This window comes from Suricata suricatta, chromosome 4 (genome assembly GCF_006229205.1).
Source record: "Suricata suricatta isolate VVHF042 chromosome 4, meerkat_22Aug2017_6uvM2_HiC, whole genome shotgun sequence".
Taxonomy (NCBI): Eukaryota; Metazoa; Chordata; class Mammalia; order Carnivora; family Herpestidae; genus Suricata; species Suricata suricatta.
Window position 1 is genome coordinate 94,783,650 of NC_043703.1, and position 18,086 is coordinate 94,801,735.

The 18,086-nt window shown below is 42.2% G+C and overlaps 1 pseudogene; it reads right to left on the reverse strand.

Annotated features, from left to right (window-relative positions):
• Positions 1 to 697: 697 nt before the first annotated feature.
• On the reverse strand, positions 698 to 14,182 carry LOC115290642 (annotated as a pseudogene).
• Positions 14,183 to 18,086: the final 3,904 nt, after the last annotated feature.

Here is an 18,086-nt window from a genome sequence, read left to right on the forward strand (position 1 = left end):
ATGTACTGTTGTTGGAATCATACAGTATATAGCTTTTTCTGTGCTTCTTTCCATTAGTAGTACACATTTATGCTTCTTCCATGTCTTTTCAAGGGTTGACAGATCTTTCTTTTTGGTGCTGAATCATATTCCATTGCCTGGATGTACCAGGTTTACTCACCCAGTCACCTCCTGAAGGACATCTTGGTTGCTTCCAAGTTTTGGCAATTATGAATAAAGCTGCTCTAAACATCCATATGCAGGTTTTCTGTGTGGATATAAGTTTCCATCTCCTATGGGTAAGTACTGAGGAACTCAAGTGCAAGATCATAGGGTACAAGTATGTTTTGTTTTGTAAGAAACCCCCTGTCCTCTGAAGTTGCTGTACCATTTTGTAGTCCCAGCAGCAATGTAGAACGTTCCTGTTGCTCCACATCCTCACCAGCATTTGCCACTGTCAGTGTTCCAGATGTGGTCATTCTAATCGGGGGATAGTGGTATCCCATTGTTTTGTTTTGTTTTACGGGTAATACTCAAAGTTTAATCCAAATATAATGTACTTTAAAGAATCAAGATACTGTACAATTTTTCAGAAATCATTTACTCATATGCTGCTCCTTGATTAAATTTCAGGGCTACCCAAAAACTTTAAGGGTAGACTGAAAGAGTGGGGGGAAGTAGATCGTTTCTCTCTCAGTAGCCTCTTTACATTTATTTCTCACATTCTCCCTCCACCAGGCCTATAAGGCTTGCCCCAGTACTGCCTCTTCTGGGTCAAGTCATCAGGCTTCCCATCTCCCCTGCATGATGGCAGTGGCTTTGTGCTCAAAGGTCCCAGGGTTTTGGTTGTTCTGTTCTGGTTCCTCTTCATTTTCTGCATCTTCTCTAGAGGCTCACAGCTCATGGCCTTTGCTGGAAAGGGCAGCTTGTGGCCAACGTGGTCAAGGAAAGCTTGTACGTCTTTAAATTTTTTTTAATGTTGTTAATTTATTTTTGAGAGACAGAGAGAGACGGCGCGAGCAGAGGAGGGTCAGAGAAAGAGGGAAACACAGAATTGGAAGCAGGCTCCAGGCTCTGAGCTAGCTGTCGGCACAGAGCCCAACATGGGGCTTGAACCCACAAACTATGAGATCATGACCTAAGCGGAAGCCGGATGCTTAACTGACTGAGCCACTCAGGTGCCCCAATCTTGTACCTCTTTGAATTCACAACACCCACCCATTTCTATTGTGAGGCTGCCAGCCTTCATAAAGTCATATAGTGATCCATGGCACCTTCGCATCCCCTCATGCGCTGTCCCATGGCCTTGTGGGTGGTGGGCTTGGAAGGGGCTAGTACTCTCTATTAGGCAAAAGTGTTCTTAGGGTCCATAGAGTGGTTGACTATCAGGTGCATCATTCCAAAACACCCCGAGTGGAGGTAACCACCACTCAGTACCAGAATGCAAAATTGCCTTCAGTGAACTCAGTAGCTTCAACAGAAAGTCCCTGTATGTCACTCAAGTATTTAGGTTCTCTTCTCATTTTTGGCACAAAAATAAATAAATCTAAGCATGGCTTTTCAGGATAATGGAAACATCCTTAAAAGTTGGCACCAAGAGCAGCATCTTTAGACCAGCACCGGCGGGCAGAGATGCCCAAGAGTCTGATAGCGGTGCTCACATGAATCGCCCCCTGGCACAAGCCAGCAGCCACCACATAGCTATGGCCACCATGGGAATCACCTCCACCGGGCACAGAGGGTGGAACTCTACTGTCACACTGGACTCAGGTCAGGGCTGCCAGTATCTCACTGTTTTAATTTGAATCTCCTGATGTCACATGATGTGGAGCACCTTTTCATATGCTTATTTGCTATCTTCTTGGATGAGGTGTCTGTTAAATTCTTTGGTCTATTTTTTTTAATCAGTTGTTTTGTATTCTTACTGAATTTTAAGAGTTTCTGTGTATTTTAAGGTTTTCTGCACATTTTTTATATTTTTATTAAAAGTTAGTATTTTATTCACTTGCTCAAGACAATATGAGATAATATCTATTGGCCTACTATTACATATTTTTATTTTTTAATTTATTTATTGTTTAATTTATATCCAAGTTAATTACCATATGGTGCAACAATGATTTAAGAAGTAGATTCTTTAATGCCCCTGATCCATTTAGCCCATCCCTCCTCCCACAACTCCTCTGGCAACCCTCCGTTTGTTCTCTTTGTTTAAGAGTCTTTTGTGTTTTTGTCCCTCTCCCTGTTTTTATATTATTTTTGTTTCCCTCCCTCTTGTTCATCTGTTTTGTGTCTTAAATTCCTCATATGAGTGAAGTCATATGATATTTGTCTTTCTCTGACTAATTTCGTTTAGCATAATACTCTCCAGTTCCATCCACATAGCTGCAAATGACAAATTTCATTCTTTTTTATTGCCAAATAATACTCCATTGCTTATGTATAACATATCTTCTTTACCCATTCCTCAGTTGATGGACATCTGGGCTCTTTCCATACTTTGGTATAAACTTGGGGGATGCATGCACCCCTTTGAAACAACACACCTGTATCCCTTGGATAAATACCTAGTAGTGCAATTGCTGCATCAAAGGGTAGTTCTATTTTTAACTTTTTGAGGAACCTCCAAACTCTTCCAGAGTTGCAGCACCAGTTTGCATTCCCACCAGCAGTGCAAACAAGATCCTCTCTCTGCATCCTCACCAACATCTGTTGTTGCCTGTGTTGTTAATGTTAGCCACTCTGACAGGTGTGAGGTGGTATCTCATTGTGGTTTTGATTTGTATTTCCTTTATTATGAGTGCTGTTGAGTATCGTTTGATGTATCTGTTGGCCATCTGGATGTCTTCCGTGGAGAAGTGCCTGTTCATGTCTTTAGCCTATTTCTTCACTGGATTATCTGTTTTTTGGGTGTTGAGTTTGATAAACTATAGATTTTGGATACTAATGCTTTATCTGATATATCATTTGCGAATATCTTCTCCCATTCCATTGGTTGCCTTTTAGTTTTGCTGATTGTGTCCTTCGCTGTGCAGAAGCTTTTTATTTTGATGAAGTCCCAATTGTTTATTTTTGCTTTTGTTTCCCTTGCCTCTGGAGACCTGTTGACTAAGACGTTGCTGTGGCCAAGACCAGAGAGGTTCTTGCCTGCTTTCTCCTCGAGGATTTTGATGGCTTCCTGTCTTATGTTTAAGTCTTTCATCCATTTTGAGTTTAGTTTTGTGTGTGATGTAAAAAAAAAAAAGTGGTTCAGGTTCCTTTTTCTGCATGTCTCTGTCCAGTTTTCCCAGCACCACTTGCTGAAGAGACTGTCTTTATTCCATTGGATATTCTTTCCTGCTTTGTCAGAGATGAGTTGGCCATACATTTGTGGGTCCATTTCTTTCCATTGATCTGAGTGTCTGTTTTTGTGCCAGTACCATACTGTCTTGATTACAGCTTGGTAATACGTCTTGAAATGGGGAGTGTGATGCCTCCAGCTTCTGTTTTATTCTTTAAGATTGCTTTGGCTGTTTGGGGTCTTTTCTGGTTCCATACAAATTTTAGGATTGTTTGTTCTAGCTCTGTGAAGAATGCTGGTTTTATTTTGATAGGTATTTCATTAAATATGTATTTGCTTTGGGTAGTATCAACATTTTAAAAATATTTGTCCTTGCAATCCAGGAGCATGGAATATTTTTCCTTCTTTTTGGTAGCTTCTTCCATTTCTTTCATAAGCTTTCTATAGTTTTCAGTGTATAGATTTTTCACCTCTTTGGTTATGTTTTGGTTATGTTTCCTAGGTATTTTATGATTTTTGGTGCAATTGTAAATGGGATCGATTCCTTGATTACTTTTTCATTGCTTCATTGTTGGTCTATAGGAATGCAACCGATAGGGGCGCCTGCGGCTCAGTTGGTTAAGCACCCAACTTCAGCCCAGGTCATGATCTCATGGTTTGTGGGTTTGAGCCCCGTGTCAAGCTCTGTGCAGATTAGGTCAGAGCCTGGAGCCTGTTTCAGATTGTGTGTCTCCCTCTCTCTGACCCTCCCCTACTCATGCTCTGTTTCTCTCTGTATCAATAATAAATAAACACCAAAAATTTTTTTAAAAAGGAATGAAACCAATTTCTGTGCATTAATTTTATGTCCTGCGACATAAAATTCAGTTCTAGTGGGGTTTTTTTGTTGTTGTTGTTGGAATCTTTTGGGTTTCCACAAAGAGTATCATGTCATCTGTGAAGAGTGAAAGTTTGGCTTCCTCCTTGATGATTTGGATGCCTTTTATCCCTTTGTGTTGTTGAGGCTAAGCCTCCCAATGCTATGTTGAATAACAGTGCTAAGAGTGGACATCCCTGTCTTGTTCCTGACCTTAGGGGGAAACGTCTCAGTTTTTTCCTATAAGGGTGATATTAGCAGTGGGTCTTTCATATATGGCTTTTATGATCACAAGGTATGATCCTTCTATTCTTACTTTCTTGAGGGTTTTTATCAAGAAAGAATGCTGTATTTTGTCAAATGCTTTCTCTGCATCTATTGAGAGGACCATGTGGTTCTTATCCTTTCTTTTATGATGTGATGAATCACATCGATTGTTGTGTGGATGTTGAACCAGCCCTGCACCCCAGGTATAAATCCCACTTGGTTGTGGTGAATAATTTTTTAATGTATTGTTGGATCCAATTGGCTAGTATCTTGGTGAGGAATTTTGCATCCATGTTCATCAGGGAAATTGGTCTATAGTTCTCCTTTTTAGTGGAGTCTTTGTCTGGTTTTGGAATCAAGGTAATTCTGGATTCATAGAAAGAGTTTGAAAGTTTTCCTTCCATTTCTATTTTTTGGAACAGCTTCAAGAGAATAGGTGTTAACTCATCTTTAAATGTTTGGTAGAATTCCCCTGTAAAGCCATCTGGTCCTGGGCTCTTGTTTTTTGCAGGGAGGTTTTGATTACTAATTCGATTTCTTTGCTGGTTATGGATATGTTCAAATTTTCTATTTCTTCCTGTTTTAGTTTTGGCAGTTCATATGTTTCTAAGAATTTGTCCATTTCTTCCAGATTGCCCATTTTATTGGCATAGAATTTCTCCTAATATTCTCTTATTATTGTTTGTATTTCTGCAGTGGTGGTTGTGATTTCTCCTCTTTCATTCTTGATTTTATTTATTTGGGTCTTTCCCTTTTTCTTTTTAATCAAACTGGCTAGAAGTTTATCAATTTTGTTAATTTTTTCAAAGAACCAGCCTCCGGTTTCATTCATCTGTTCTACAGTTTGTTTGGTTTTTATTTTTGCTCTAATCTTTATTGTTTCTTGTCTTCTGCTGATTTGGGGTTTTATTTGCTGCTCTTTTTCTAGCTTTTTGATGTGTAAGGTTAGGGTGTGTATCTGAGACCTTTCTTCCTTTTTTAGGAAGACCTGGATTGCTATATACTTCCCTCTTATGACTGCCTTTGCTGCATCCCAGAAGTTTTGGGCTGTGATGTTATCATTTTCATCGGCTTCCATGAACTTTTTAAACTTCCTCTTTAATTTCTTGGTTAGCCCATTTACTCTTTGGTAGGATGTTCTTTAGTCTCCAAGTATTTGTTATCTTTTCAAAGTTTTCCTCGTGGTGGATTTCGAGTTTCATAGAGTTGTGGTCTGAAAACATGCACAGTATGATCTCTATCGTTTTGTACTTGTTGAGGGCTGATTTGTGTCCCAGTATGTAATCTATTCTGGAGAATGTTCCATGTGCTCTGGGGAAGAATATGTATTCTGCTGCTTTAGGATAAAATGTTCTGAATATATCTGTTAAGTCCATCTGGTCCAGTGTGTCATTCAAAACCATTGTTTCTTTTTTGATATTCTGTTTAGATAATCTGTCCTTTGCTGTAAGAGGGGTATTGGGGCCCCTACTATTATGGTATGGTTGTCAATGAGTTTCTTTATATTTGTAATTAATTGATTTATATGCTTACACATTTGGAGCATAAATGTTTAAAATTGTTAGGTCTTCTTGGTGTATAGACCCCTAAATTATGATATAATGCCCTTCTGCATCTCTTGTTACAGTCTTTATTTTAAAATCTAGATTGTCTTATGTAAGCATGGCTATTCTGGCTTTCTTTTGTCGACCATTAGCATGATAGATGGTTCTCTATCCCCTCATTTTCAACCTGAAGTTGTCTTTAGGTTTAAAATGGTTCTCTTAATAATTTAAATAAAATAAAATAAAATAAAATAAAATAAAATGGTTCTCTTGTAAACAACATATAGATGGATCTTGTTTTCTTATCCATTCTGTTATCCTGTGTCTTTTGATTGTTTAGATGTGATTTCATTGATGTTTAGAGTGAGTACTGACAGATAATGAATTTATTGCCATTATGTCACCTGCAGAGTTGGAGTTTCTGATAGTGTTCTCTGGTCCTTTCTAATCTTTGTTGCTTTTGGTCTTTTGGGTTTGTTTTTGTTTTGTTTTGTTTTGTTTTTGTCTTTTCTCCCCTCAGAGAGTACCCCTCAAAATTTCGTACAGGGCTAGTTTAGTGGTCATGAACTCTTTCAATTTTTGTTTGTCTGGGAAACTTTTTATCTTTCCTTCTAGTTTGAATGACGGCCTTTCTGGATAAAGAATTCTTGGCTGCATATTTTTCTGATTCAGCACATTGAATATATCCTGCCACTCCTTTCCAGCCTGCCAAGTTTCTGTGGATAGGTCTGCTGCAAATCTGAATTGTTTTCCCTCGTAGGTTAAGGACTTTTACCCCTTGCTGCTTTCATGATTCTTTCCATGCCTGAGTATTTTGTGAATTTGACTATGATATGCCTTATTGATGGTCGGTTTTTGTTGAATCTAATGGGAGTCCTTTGTGCTTCCTGGATTTTGATGTGTGTGTTTTTCCCCAGGTTAGGAAAGTTTTCTGCTATAACTTCCTCACATAAATTTTCTATCCCTTTTTCTCTCTCTTCATCTTCTGGGATCCCTATGATTCTCAGGTTGTTCCTTTTTAATGAATCACTGAGTTCTCTCCTTTTCTTAGTCTTCCTTTTCTTTTCTGCTTCATTGTTCTCCATAAGTTTGTCCTCTGTGTTACTGATTTGCTGCTCTGCCTTATCCATCCATTCAAGATTGCAGTTCAGTTACAGCATTTTTAATTTCATCTGGACTAGCTTTTACTTCTTATCTCCCCAGAAGGGATTCTAATCTATTTTCAACCCCAGCTAGTATTCTTATTATCGTGATTCTAAATTCTGGTTCAGACATCTTGTTTGTATCTGCGTTGATTAAGTCCCTGGATGTCATTTCTTCCTGTTCTTTCTTTTGGGGTGGATTCTTAGTTTCATCATTTTGGAGGAAGAATAGGAATTAATAAAATTTAAAAAATGAAAATTAAAAAATGAAAAACAACACAAAGAAATCAAATAAAGGATGCTAGACTGTAAGTGGGTTTTAGTCTGGTTGTTGAAAGAAGCTTGATAGATTAGAGAAAAAAGGAAAATGTTTGAAAATTTGAAACAGTGAATACAATAAAAAAGAATAAAATGAAATGATGGAAGTAAAATAGAATTTTAAAAATTTACAAAAAATAAAAAATATAGTGGAAAAATTAATGAAAAATATTTTTTTAATATTTTGTTTATTTTTGATACAGAGAGAGACAGAGCATGAGAGGGGGAGGGGCAGAGAGAGAAGGAGACACAGAACCAGAAGCAGGCTCCAGGCTCTGAGCTAGCCGTCAGCACAGAGCCCGACGCGGGGCTCGAACCCACAAACGTGAGATCTGACCTGAGCCGAAGTCGGTCACCCAACCGACTGAGCCACCCAGGCGCCCCGAAAAATATTTTTAATAAAAATGGAAAATAAAAATATTTTTTTCTTTTTCTGTATTCAAGAATAAGAAAAAAAGAAAAAGAAAAATTGAATAAAAGGACCAGCAAACAGAATGAAATATGATTGAAATTACATCTGGTTTCTCATAGAAATCAAGCTATGAAGCAATTTATAGTCTGTAAACTAAGCAGGTGGAAAGATTTGTGCTGGTCAAGAGCACTATTGGCCCAGTTGGGCGGGAGTTAGTGTAATGGCTCTGTTCTCCCCTAGATGGCGCTGCGTAGCTTGCTGGGGTGGATTGCTCTGGCGTATGTGGCCATGTATGTGCATGCAGGAGGGGTGAAAATGGCGTCATCCAACTACCCAGTCCCTATTATGGGAATTCTGTACTCTCCACACTGGCAACTAAGCACCCCTCCTTTGTCTCCAGCTTCCCTCCACTCCCCTCTTCTACACTGTCCGTGACCAAGCCATCAAGCTGCCAGGCATCACCTCCCAGCTGAGTTTTATCTCAGATGCGGCTGTGTTTCCCAACCCCTCACTTCTGCAACTTTAACCCGTTCTGATCCTCTGGGGGGAGGTCTTGCTGAGCAACGGCCAAGTGCCAGCCCACCCCCAGGAACAGTTTGTGAGACTGTGCTGTTGCTGATGCACAGAGACCGCACCTGGGTGCCAGCCTGCCCCACAAAAAGTTCGCGTGATCTCGTAGCAGCAGCCCTTCAAGGTTTATGGAAAATCAAAACACGCATCCACATCTGGTGCCAGGCTTCCCCGTTCATGTCCTTGTTCCAGCTCCAGTGAATGTGGTTGTTCTCTGGGGTCTACTGGGACCTTTGCATGTGGGGTTGCCACACAGCTTTACCAAATGTCCTTCCAGCAGTGGAACCGCTTCTCCCCATGTGGCCTCGAGCCACTTGGACCTCGCTCTCTGCTTCTGGGGATTTGCCCTTCCCACCGAGTACCACCAGGTATTGAGCTGCAGAGTTTCCAACTCTGTGCTCCCCTGTTTATAGAGTCTTAATGGAATTGAAACCCTCTCCCTTCTCCCTTTTTTGTTCAGTCCCTGTGGCTGTTTCCACTTTTCCACTTTCTCTCCAGCTGCTTTTTGAGGGGTGGGTACTTTTTCTGTACTCTCCCCCTACACCATGCCCCCCCTCTCTGTCCTCTCTCCACAAGCAAGAACAGTTCCCTGTCCTCCACGGCTTCCTTCTTCCCCAGTTCACCTCTCCACGCTGCGTATGTGCTGAGTTCTGTGGTTCACGTCGTGCAGATTGTTGTGTCAATTCTCAAATCAGTTTTCTAGGTGTGCAAGATGGTTAGTGGTGATATGGCTGCATTTCAGGGGCCAGAAATGCAAAACAAACAAACAAACAAACAAACAACCGCTTCCTTGCTGTCCCACCATCTTGGCTGGAGTTTTCTGTATATTTTGGATAACATTCCTTTATTAGACACGCCTTTTGCCTCATTTCTCCCAATCTGTAGCTTGTCTTCTCCTTCTCTTGATGTTGTCTTTTACAGAGCAGAGGGTGTTCATCTTAATGAAGTCCAGCTTGTTAATGATTTCTTTCATGGGGTTGTATCTAAAAGTCATCACTGTACCCAAGGCCATCCAGGTTTTCTCCTGTGTTTCCTTGTAGGAGTTTTACAGTTTTGTGTTTTACATTTGGGCCTGTGATCCATTTTAAGTTAATATTTGTGAAGAGTGTGATATCTATGTCTATGGCTTTTTGGTAGGGTTTTTTTTTTTGCATGTGGAAAATATTTGCCTTTTGAGATAGTTATTCTTTTAATATATGTTCAATGCATCTATGAAGTATAGATAAGCAAAGAGGAAAATGACTGAAGACAACTGATACCATTTTGAAGTGAAATCTTCTGACATGAATGCATATGTATGAATGTAACAGGATGTTAAAATAGGGCCCTTTGTGCTTACTTTTGATTGAAGCCCTAAAGCTGGTAACAATACAGTAGGTGCTGCATATCCAAAATATCCTTACTGAGGTGCTATGACTCCTATTCAACTGACAGAGGGCAGACAGAGAGATTATGAAACAGGCTCTGCCAGCCTTGAGCAATCACCCCACTGGCCTGTAACAGTGAAGGCTCAAGAGTAGTGAGAGAAAATTCCATGGAGAGCCTTGTTGGTGGGCTATGTCCCATGCTACTTCTCAGGGGGAGGGGGCTGCATCCCCTCATCCCAAGCCAAGCGAGAGACGCTTCTGGAGACCCATTCAAAGAGCTAGATGTGTGCTTCCTAGAGTTTAGGCACTGGTGTCTGCCTTTTACCAAAAGATGCCCACAGGGAGGAGTTTACAGCTTGTAGGTAAGTCTAAGTCTGCCCAACAGCAAGGAGAAAGGGCCGCCCTTCCTCAGTAGCAGGCAAAGATGTGTGAGCATCACCAGGGTCCCCAGGAATCTGAGGAGGGAGCTGGCCTGGGTTAGTTTGCAAGGGAACCACAGCAAAGGACTCCTGAGTGGGAGGGCAAAGGGCCCAAAGGAGAAAGTTAGCATAAGGGAGACTGCTGGAGACCGCATGGGCTGCGGGAAGAACTGGAAGCTTCCGGCTGTGAGAGAGACAGCATGCTCCACGAAGAAGCTTGGGAGCAGCCTGCAAAGGCACCTGCCAGAGAAAGAGGCTGCAAAGATGCCTGTGGCACACCCACAGGGGCCAGTGATGGGCCAGGACTGTGCCTGCCTTGAAGACTGCCCCTCCCCCAGTCTCATCCCAGGGGCTCAGCATTCGAGGGGTCAAAGGCAAAGGGAAGAGGAGCGGCATTGAGAAGGAACACCAACCACTATCCCTTCCAGGATTCCAAGCTCATGGCAGCTTGGCCTGGAGAAGTTTCCCTTCAAGTAGAGAGAAGTTCACATTGTCCTGGACATTTTAATTATTGAAGTAAGATTGCCCAACTTACTGAAAGGGGCCAGAAAAGCTTTGAGACCTGCCTGAAATTTCATCCATGGGCCACAAAAGGACAAATCCAGACAGCAGGTTTAAAGTAAATAAGGGAGAAGTAACACAGTTGCTTTATTATTGGGCTTGTGCCCATCTTGTTCAACAAAATAGTAATGAATATGAAAATTATTATTTTTTTAAGGTTTATTTATTTATTTTGAGAGACAGAGCACATGAGTGTAAGTGGGTAAGGGGTAGAGAGAGAGGGAGAGAGAAAGAATCCTAAGCAGGCTCTGCACTGTCAGCACAAGCTCAAACCCACAAACTTATGAGAGCATGACCTGAGCTAAAATCAGGAGTCGAACTCTTAACCGACTGAGCCACCCAGGTGTCCCTAAAAATTATTTTCAAATAAGCATTGGATCATATTGGGTTCTTACATAAGTAAAATGACGAATACATGTAAAGCTCCTAGCATGATGTGTGGTACATAATAAACACATCAATGTGTTATCTATTATTATTAATAATAACGATTTTGTAACCTGCCTTTTTTCATTTAGTGATATATCCTAACTATATTTTCATGTCAATAAATACAATGACGGCATATAGTCAGAATGTGAGATCTGCATTGTCTGTTTATTCACTAAGGTATCCCATTTACAACAGTGACCAGCACATAGCAAGTAATCAATACATAATTGTTAAGTGAATTCTTTCAAGTGGATGCCGTGTTGTATGGAATGTACTATAGTTACTGATAGATAGTTACTGATCTTTAACAATTGGTTAGAAAACACTGGAAATGATCACATCTAGGTGTTTTCCAGTCTTTCATGGTTATACACCACCAGCCTCTAACAAATATCCTTAGTTTTGTGTTATTTTCTTGGTATAAATTCTTAGAAGAGGAATTACAGGGTCAAAGGGTATAAATGTTTTATTAAAACTTTGAAAATTGTTGCCAAATTGCCCTCTGGAGGGATTTTGAGGCTAAGGAAGAACTAGGAATTTCCAAGTACAGAGATTTTTTAAAAAAATCTTTGCATATCTCTGGATATTTCCCAGTTCCCAGAGTTTTGGCATGGCTTCAACACATAAAGAGTTTCTGCAAGGTTGAAAATAAAAACATATTTCAGGAACTTATTCTGGGGCATAGTTGACTCAGTGAAATGGAAGGAAAAACAGAGCATTTGGCAACAGAAGCCTGGTGAGTGTTCCTCAGCCCTGGAAGCCTTGACTTGCAAGAGAGCAGATTCGTCTCCAAGCAGCACAGTGAAGAATTACAAGTCAAAATACAACTATTTCTTGAGCACCTACTAAGTATGGCACTGCACTGAACACTTTGGAGAGCAGTGGCCTGTCTCTGCCCCCGCTCTGTCCCCTCCCACCATCCCCGCCGCCTGGACTATGAGCTCTCCTGGGAAGAACGTTTGTTGGCTACATCTTGCATCCCTGGCACACAGCAGGAGGAAGGCAGTAGATGCAGTGCACGTCTGTTAGACTGAACAAAACTTTTCTAGGAAAATTCTAGAAGGATTGGCACAAACTTTGGAAAACAAACATACATACACTTGAATGACTAATATCAAATGTGAGATGCTAAACTACTGTCATCTTGAATCTCATGCTAGAAGTGCAGGCAGATTTTGGTTTCTGAGCCCTTTCTCAGATTAGCCTGCTGTCCCCAGCTTTGTTCCGTACCAGGGTCTAGTCAGAACTGATCATCGTAATGAGGCTTCACTCTGCTCCCTGGTATGAAATAGCAGACAAAAACTGAAGCCATTTAAAAGCTTGAGACCTTGAGTCAAACAAATCAAAAGGTTGAATACCTCTCCTAGGACCTGGGTTTTGGATGTGCATTTGGGGCTTTGGCAGGTTCCCTAGATATTGTCAGTGGGTGAAGCAATATGGTAGAAATGGCTGGCTGCCTACCCAATGTTTACTCCTGCTTCTCTACTATAGAACCCAATGTTATTAGAAGCACCTAACTAAAAAACTACATTTCCAGGACTGCTTTGAAGACAGGGGTAGCCAGTGAGGTACAGGTGGAACTTCCAGCAACATTCCTAAAGGAGACTTTTCCATCTTCCTGACTTCCTCCCTTCTTTCTTCTTCATACCCAGGTACAGACAGAATAGCCAGAGCTCCAGCAGCCATCATGTTTCGGGATGAAAATTCATACTAGGGTGTTAAAGCAGAAAGGATTGGAGACACGAACAGACCAGCCCAAGACTGCCTGCTTCCAGATTTATTTTACTTGCGAGAGAAGTGAACCCTTATATTGTCACTTGAGGACTCTTCACGAGAGGCCAAAGGTAATCATCAATGGAATGACTTTTTATGGGGGTAAGGGCACAGTACCCCCAGGAGCATTTTGGAAATTTGGGGGTGTAGTTTTTATTGTCACAATAAATGGCACTACTTGTATTTAGTAGACAAGGGCCTTAGAGATCTTGTCCTAGGTATTCATGTAGATTTAAAACAACAACAACAACAACAACAACAACAACAACAAAATGTTTATAATTACCTGCACCTTAAACATAATTATATTTTACAAATAAATAAAATGTACTGTGCATGCTTTTTGACATGCCCAATTTTCCAGGAATGCAACTGCCATGTAAAATAGTTTTGTACCACTTTTGAAACTTTACAAAGATTTGTTCACTGTTTTCAAAATTACATCACCAATGGCAACACTCATTGCATGCAATGTAAACACATGATATTGATCTAAGTTTATAGTTGTCCCGTTCATGGTGAATGTACGAATAATTACAGCCCTGACTCCTTTCTTTTATCTTCTAAAGTGGTTGGGCCCAAGCATTTCCATGTTGGAATAGATATGACTTTATTAGAAATTACCTCTTATTTCTCTTCGAATCTTTCCAGTCAAAGCATTATGCCAATTTTACTTTTGAGAAGGTCGTGGTGTCTATTCATTTCACATCAGGGTCATAAAGTGTGCCCCAATACATGGGGAGGAGGAAACTGATCTTGACGGTGCTTGTTGTCCTAACCGATGAGACTCGTACACACTCAGACTCCATCTGCCTGCTTTGCTTTAGTGAGAAGAAGCAGAAAGGACGGGCAGTAGGGAGCTGAGTGCTTGGGGTCTGCCCGTCAAGTGACACAGGCATGTGTTTTACATTTGTCTGTGGCAAGCCTGGCTCTAGGCATAAGTGCAGAAAACGTATCATGCAGCAATGCCATCTGAGCGCTAATTATCTCTGAGAGAGTTAGTGTCAATCCACTGTCAACCACCAACAACTCTGTATACAGTAGTTTATCAGAGGACATAGAATTAAGACAGAATTCTCTGTTGACAGAGGGAGGGAGAGGACGATACAGGTCTGGAACTCCAGGGAATCAGGGAGGAGAGAGAGCAGAGATAAAGAAAGCACAGTGGCCATCTGGGGGTAGGGGAAGAGTGCCAGGGGAAACAGCACGGCCAGGACCACTGGGGGACCTGCAGCCAGCATGGCCAGCCCGCTGTTCGCCATGGTCACCGCTCTGGAGTGACTGAATTAACTGCATCTCACACTCCTTAATTGGAGCAGATAATTGGCGAGCTGGCTTTGTGCACAGGAAGTGTGTGTGGTTAGATCTGGCAGAGTGGAACAGGAAGAAAAGGGACCACCTGATTTCATCTTGTGCCAAGGAGGGCAACACAAAGCGGCAGTGTCTCCTGTGGAGCTTGGCTGGGGGACGGAGAGCCCTGTGCGAACCGGCGGGTGAATGGGATCTTCCTGGAAGATCGCTGGAGCAGATGACAATCAGGAGCTGTAGGCCTGGACTCCGTGATTAGGCTGCTTTGTGACTTTGAGCAAGGAATTTAACCTCTGTGTCTGTTTCCTCATCCGTGAAACAACTGAGGAAAGAAAAGTCCCCCTTAAAACCCTGTCACTCCATTCCATCTATCCAAGATGTAGCTTGAATGTCTCCTCTGTGGGTAGAACTGTCCCTGAAGCTGTGCCTGCTTCCTGGACACCCTCCACTGGCCTGCCCATGGGAGTGGGAGGGGTGTGACACAAATATGAGCCTTCCTTGTGGGGGGTTCGTATCTTTACCTTCTCTCCAAATAAATCTCAACCTAATTTTCCTTCAGGCTGGGAGGTCTTTTGGTCAACCCTCTGACCAAGGCCTTGGACAGTCTTCTGTCAGAAGTGTCCAGGATAGGGGACTGGTTAGAGAGCGCTGTTGCCAGGACAACAGAAAGCAAACACTGGTGAAGGTGCCATTATTTCTGAGGATGTGGTAAGTGAGGTATTCACCTGAGGACCATCCCGTGACTGTCAGGCCTCTTTTCTACTTTTTGCAATCTTCATTCTTAGAAAACCCTTTGTTGTGAAATGTGCGTAGGTCCAGAAAAGAAGGGAAGGTCAGTCAGCAACACTGACTGGTGTGAACTCTAGAACAGCGTTTCCTTCCCCAAGATTCATCCTCATTTTGCTCCTGGCTTGGTGTGGGTTTGGGATGACTGTTTCCTGGGGATTTCCAACCTGAATAACAAGGGGCCCAGGCCCCAGCTCACTGCCACATTGAAGACAGAGACAGTTGTGTTTCTGGCCTGACTTTTTCTCTACCACAAGTGGTAGACAACAGCAGTCAAGATACTGAGCTGTGTGACCCTGGGTGAGTCTTTTCCCTTCCTTGAGTATCGGTGGGGCAAATGAGGCATTTAATACTTTGTATTCTTAAAGGAAAGTTGTGGACAAGTTACCAAAGCACCTTGACTACCCATTTGTAACATACATTCTTTTTTTATTATTCTGTTTTTTGCTCAAAATTTATTTTTCATGATTTAACAGTTATACAAGTGAGCTTTTTCTTTCAGTGAAATCATTTGACCTAAAGCTATTCATGAATATTAATACCATTCATTACAAATGTTCAAATTCAGAAATGCATTAGTATTTTTCTTATTAAGCTTGGTCATCACACATAATTTAGTATGAATTATACACAGTGTAATCTCATACAATTGGTAAAGTGTAAAAAATAATATGTCCTCACTGTAAAAATCATCAAATAGCTACAAAGAGAAAACAAATCAGAAAGGCTCATATTATTCCCATGACTAACCTGTAACAGATTTATTCATCAGAGAATCCATAATAACATTTTCCTCACCAGGCTGTTGTGATGGTTCAATGAGAATATCAAGTTATTGGTGCCCAATAGGCATCTAATAAATGACAGTTATTAATGTGTTTATACCCTCAAAAACAGAATGCAGCTATAAACAGGCACACATGTGCACACGTGCACGCGCGCACACACACACACACACACACACACATTCTTTCTATTCTGATTCTTTTATAGATAGTCCGACTTATAGAGATGGATGGATACTCTCTGCAGAGTGTGAGCATTACAGGTAGTCTTCTATTTCTTACTTTTTGGGGTGTGGGCCATTATCCAAGATGAGGAAATATCCCTTAGTGCCCCTGAGAGTCCAGCCCTGGCTAGGTCAGCTCCTGAACACACTCTTCCAGGCTAACTGGGGAAACAAACCTCATAAGTATAAACAACAACCCAAGACTGCACTTGAGTGACAACTGGATTTTGCAAGGTAGGTGGAGTTTGGACTTCATGATCCATTTGGAACAGTCTATGGGTCTGGACTACACACGTAGAAAGGACTTGTGGAGGGGCACCTGGGTGGCTCAGTCAGTTAAGTGTCTGACTTCAGCTCAGGTCATGATCTCACGGTTCGTGGGTTTGAGCCCCACGTCAGGCTCTGTGCTGACAGCTAGCTCAGAGCCTGGAGCCTGTCTACAGATTCTGTGTCTCCCTCTCTCTCAGACCCTCCCCTGCTCACTTTGTCTCTCCTGTCTCTCAAAAATAAATTAAAAAATTAAAAAAAAAAAGGATTTGTGGAAGAGGTACACATGTGCCTTGGGGGAGAAGAGAAGCCAGTCATGAGATCAGAAGCAGTTTAAAGGACAGAAAAAGTCAGCTTCCTCTGGGAGAGGAGGACTAGGTGGCTGGTGACAGGGGCTTATGGTGAAATAAAACACGGTGTCTTGGGTGGTCCTGCATCCTGTTGGTAAGATCTGGGCTCTGCGAGTCTTGCGCCGGCCAGCCACCAACACGGGCTTCCTCCCCCCATCACACACACTTTAGAGTGTTACGTAAGTTGAAAGGTTGGATGGTACCAGTAACCCTAGCCACATAGATTATCCAAAGCAACTGGTAGGTAAAATTTACAGGTTGTTCTTTTCTGTCCATTCCCTTTCCCCCCATCTTCAGGCCTCTTCTGCCTGGAAATGAGGGCTTGGACTAAGGAAGGGCTCTGTGCTCTGTCATTTACATGGGAAAGTGAATCAACACGGCCAGTCAATAGGTACGTATAAACATCCAGTGTGGTACACAAGTGTGCATCGTGCAGCCTGAAGAACTTTCCATGGGTACACCCAGGCCAACACCCCTAAGACTGAGTCAGAACACTTCCTTCACAGGAGTGAAGGATTTGAACCATATTTTTATATAATAAATTTATCTGTCCTCTGGAAAAGACATTTCACATTGAGAGATAAGTAGGGGGATGGGAAGAGGTCTGTAAGGACAAGACACCCATCAATTGGTTGATTCGTCATTGAAAAAAACATGTACGGCGTGCCCACTGCATTCCATGATCCGTGTGCAAGGTTGGCCTTAGGAACCAGTGCCGTGACCCTCGGACTCACCTCTTGCGCTTCTCTCTAGCCTCGCCACCACTGTCCCAGTGAGACTCTTGCTGTCTCCCCTGGACCAGCCAGCCAGGTGCCCCTAGAATGACCTTCTTAAAACAAAAGTCAGGGGGCACCTGGGTGGCTCAGTCGGTTAGGTGTCTGACCTCGGCTCAGGTCATGAGCTTCCTGACTCATCTCATTGCCTCCAGCTTCTCCAGTTATTTTTCAATATGAGGAACCTAATCACATACTTTCCTCTAAATCCCCATTAGTGGCTTTCCAGTGGCCACAGCCTGGGTCCTGGCTCCCCTTCGCGGTGCACCTGGCCAGGAGCCTCTTTTCCAGCCCTGTTTGCTGCCTCCAGCCACATAACTGGCCCCCTAGCCACATGACCTTGTTTCTTTGTCCCAAATACAGTGTGTGCTTACATGTATGGTTTTCACATGCTGTTCTCTATGCCTGGAATGCCTTTCCTCACATTCCCCCACAAATCTTCCTGCCACTAAACCTCAGAACCATTCTGTATTGCTTTCTTTCTCACAACCCACATACACGCTGCCAAGAAATCCAAGTGGATTTCAATATATCTATTTCAGAATACTCCCAGAGTCTGTCTAGGACTTACTGTCTCCACTACTGCTAATCTCTGAGACTGTCCCTCACCTTGATTATGACACTAACTTCCTAACTGGCCCCCTGGCTACTGTCCTTGCCCTCCCACAGCAAG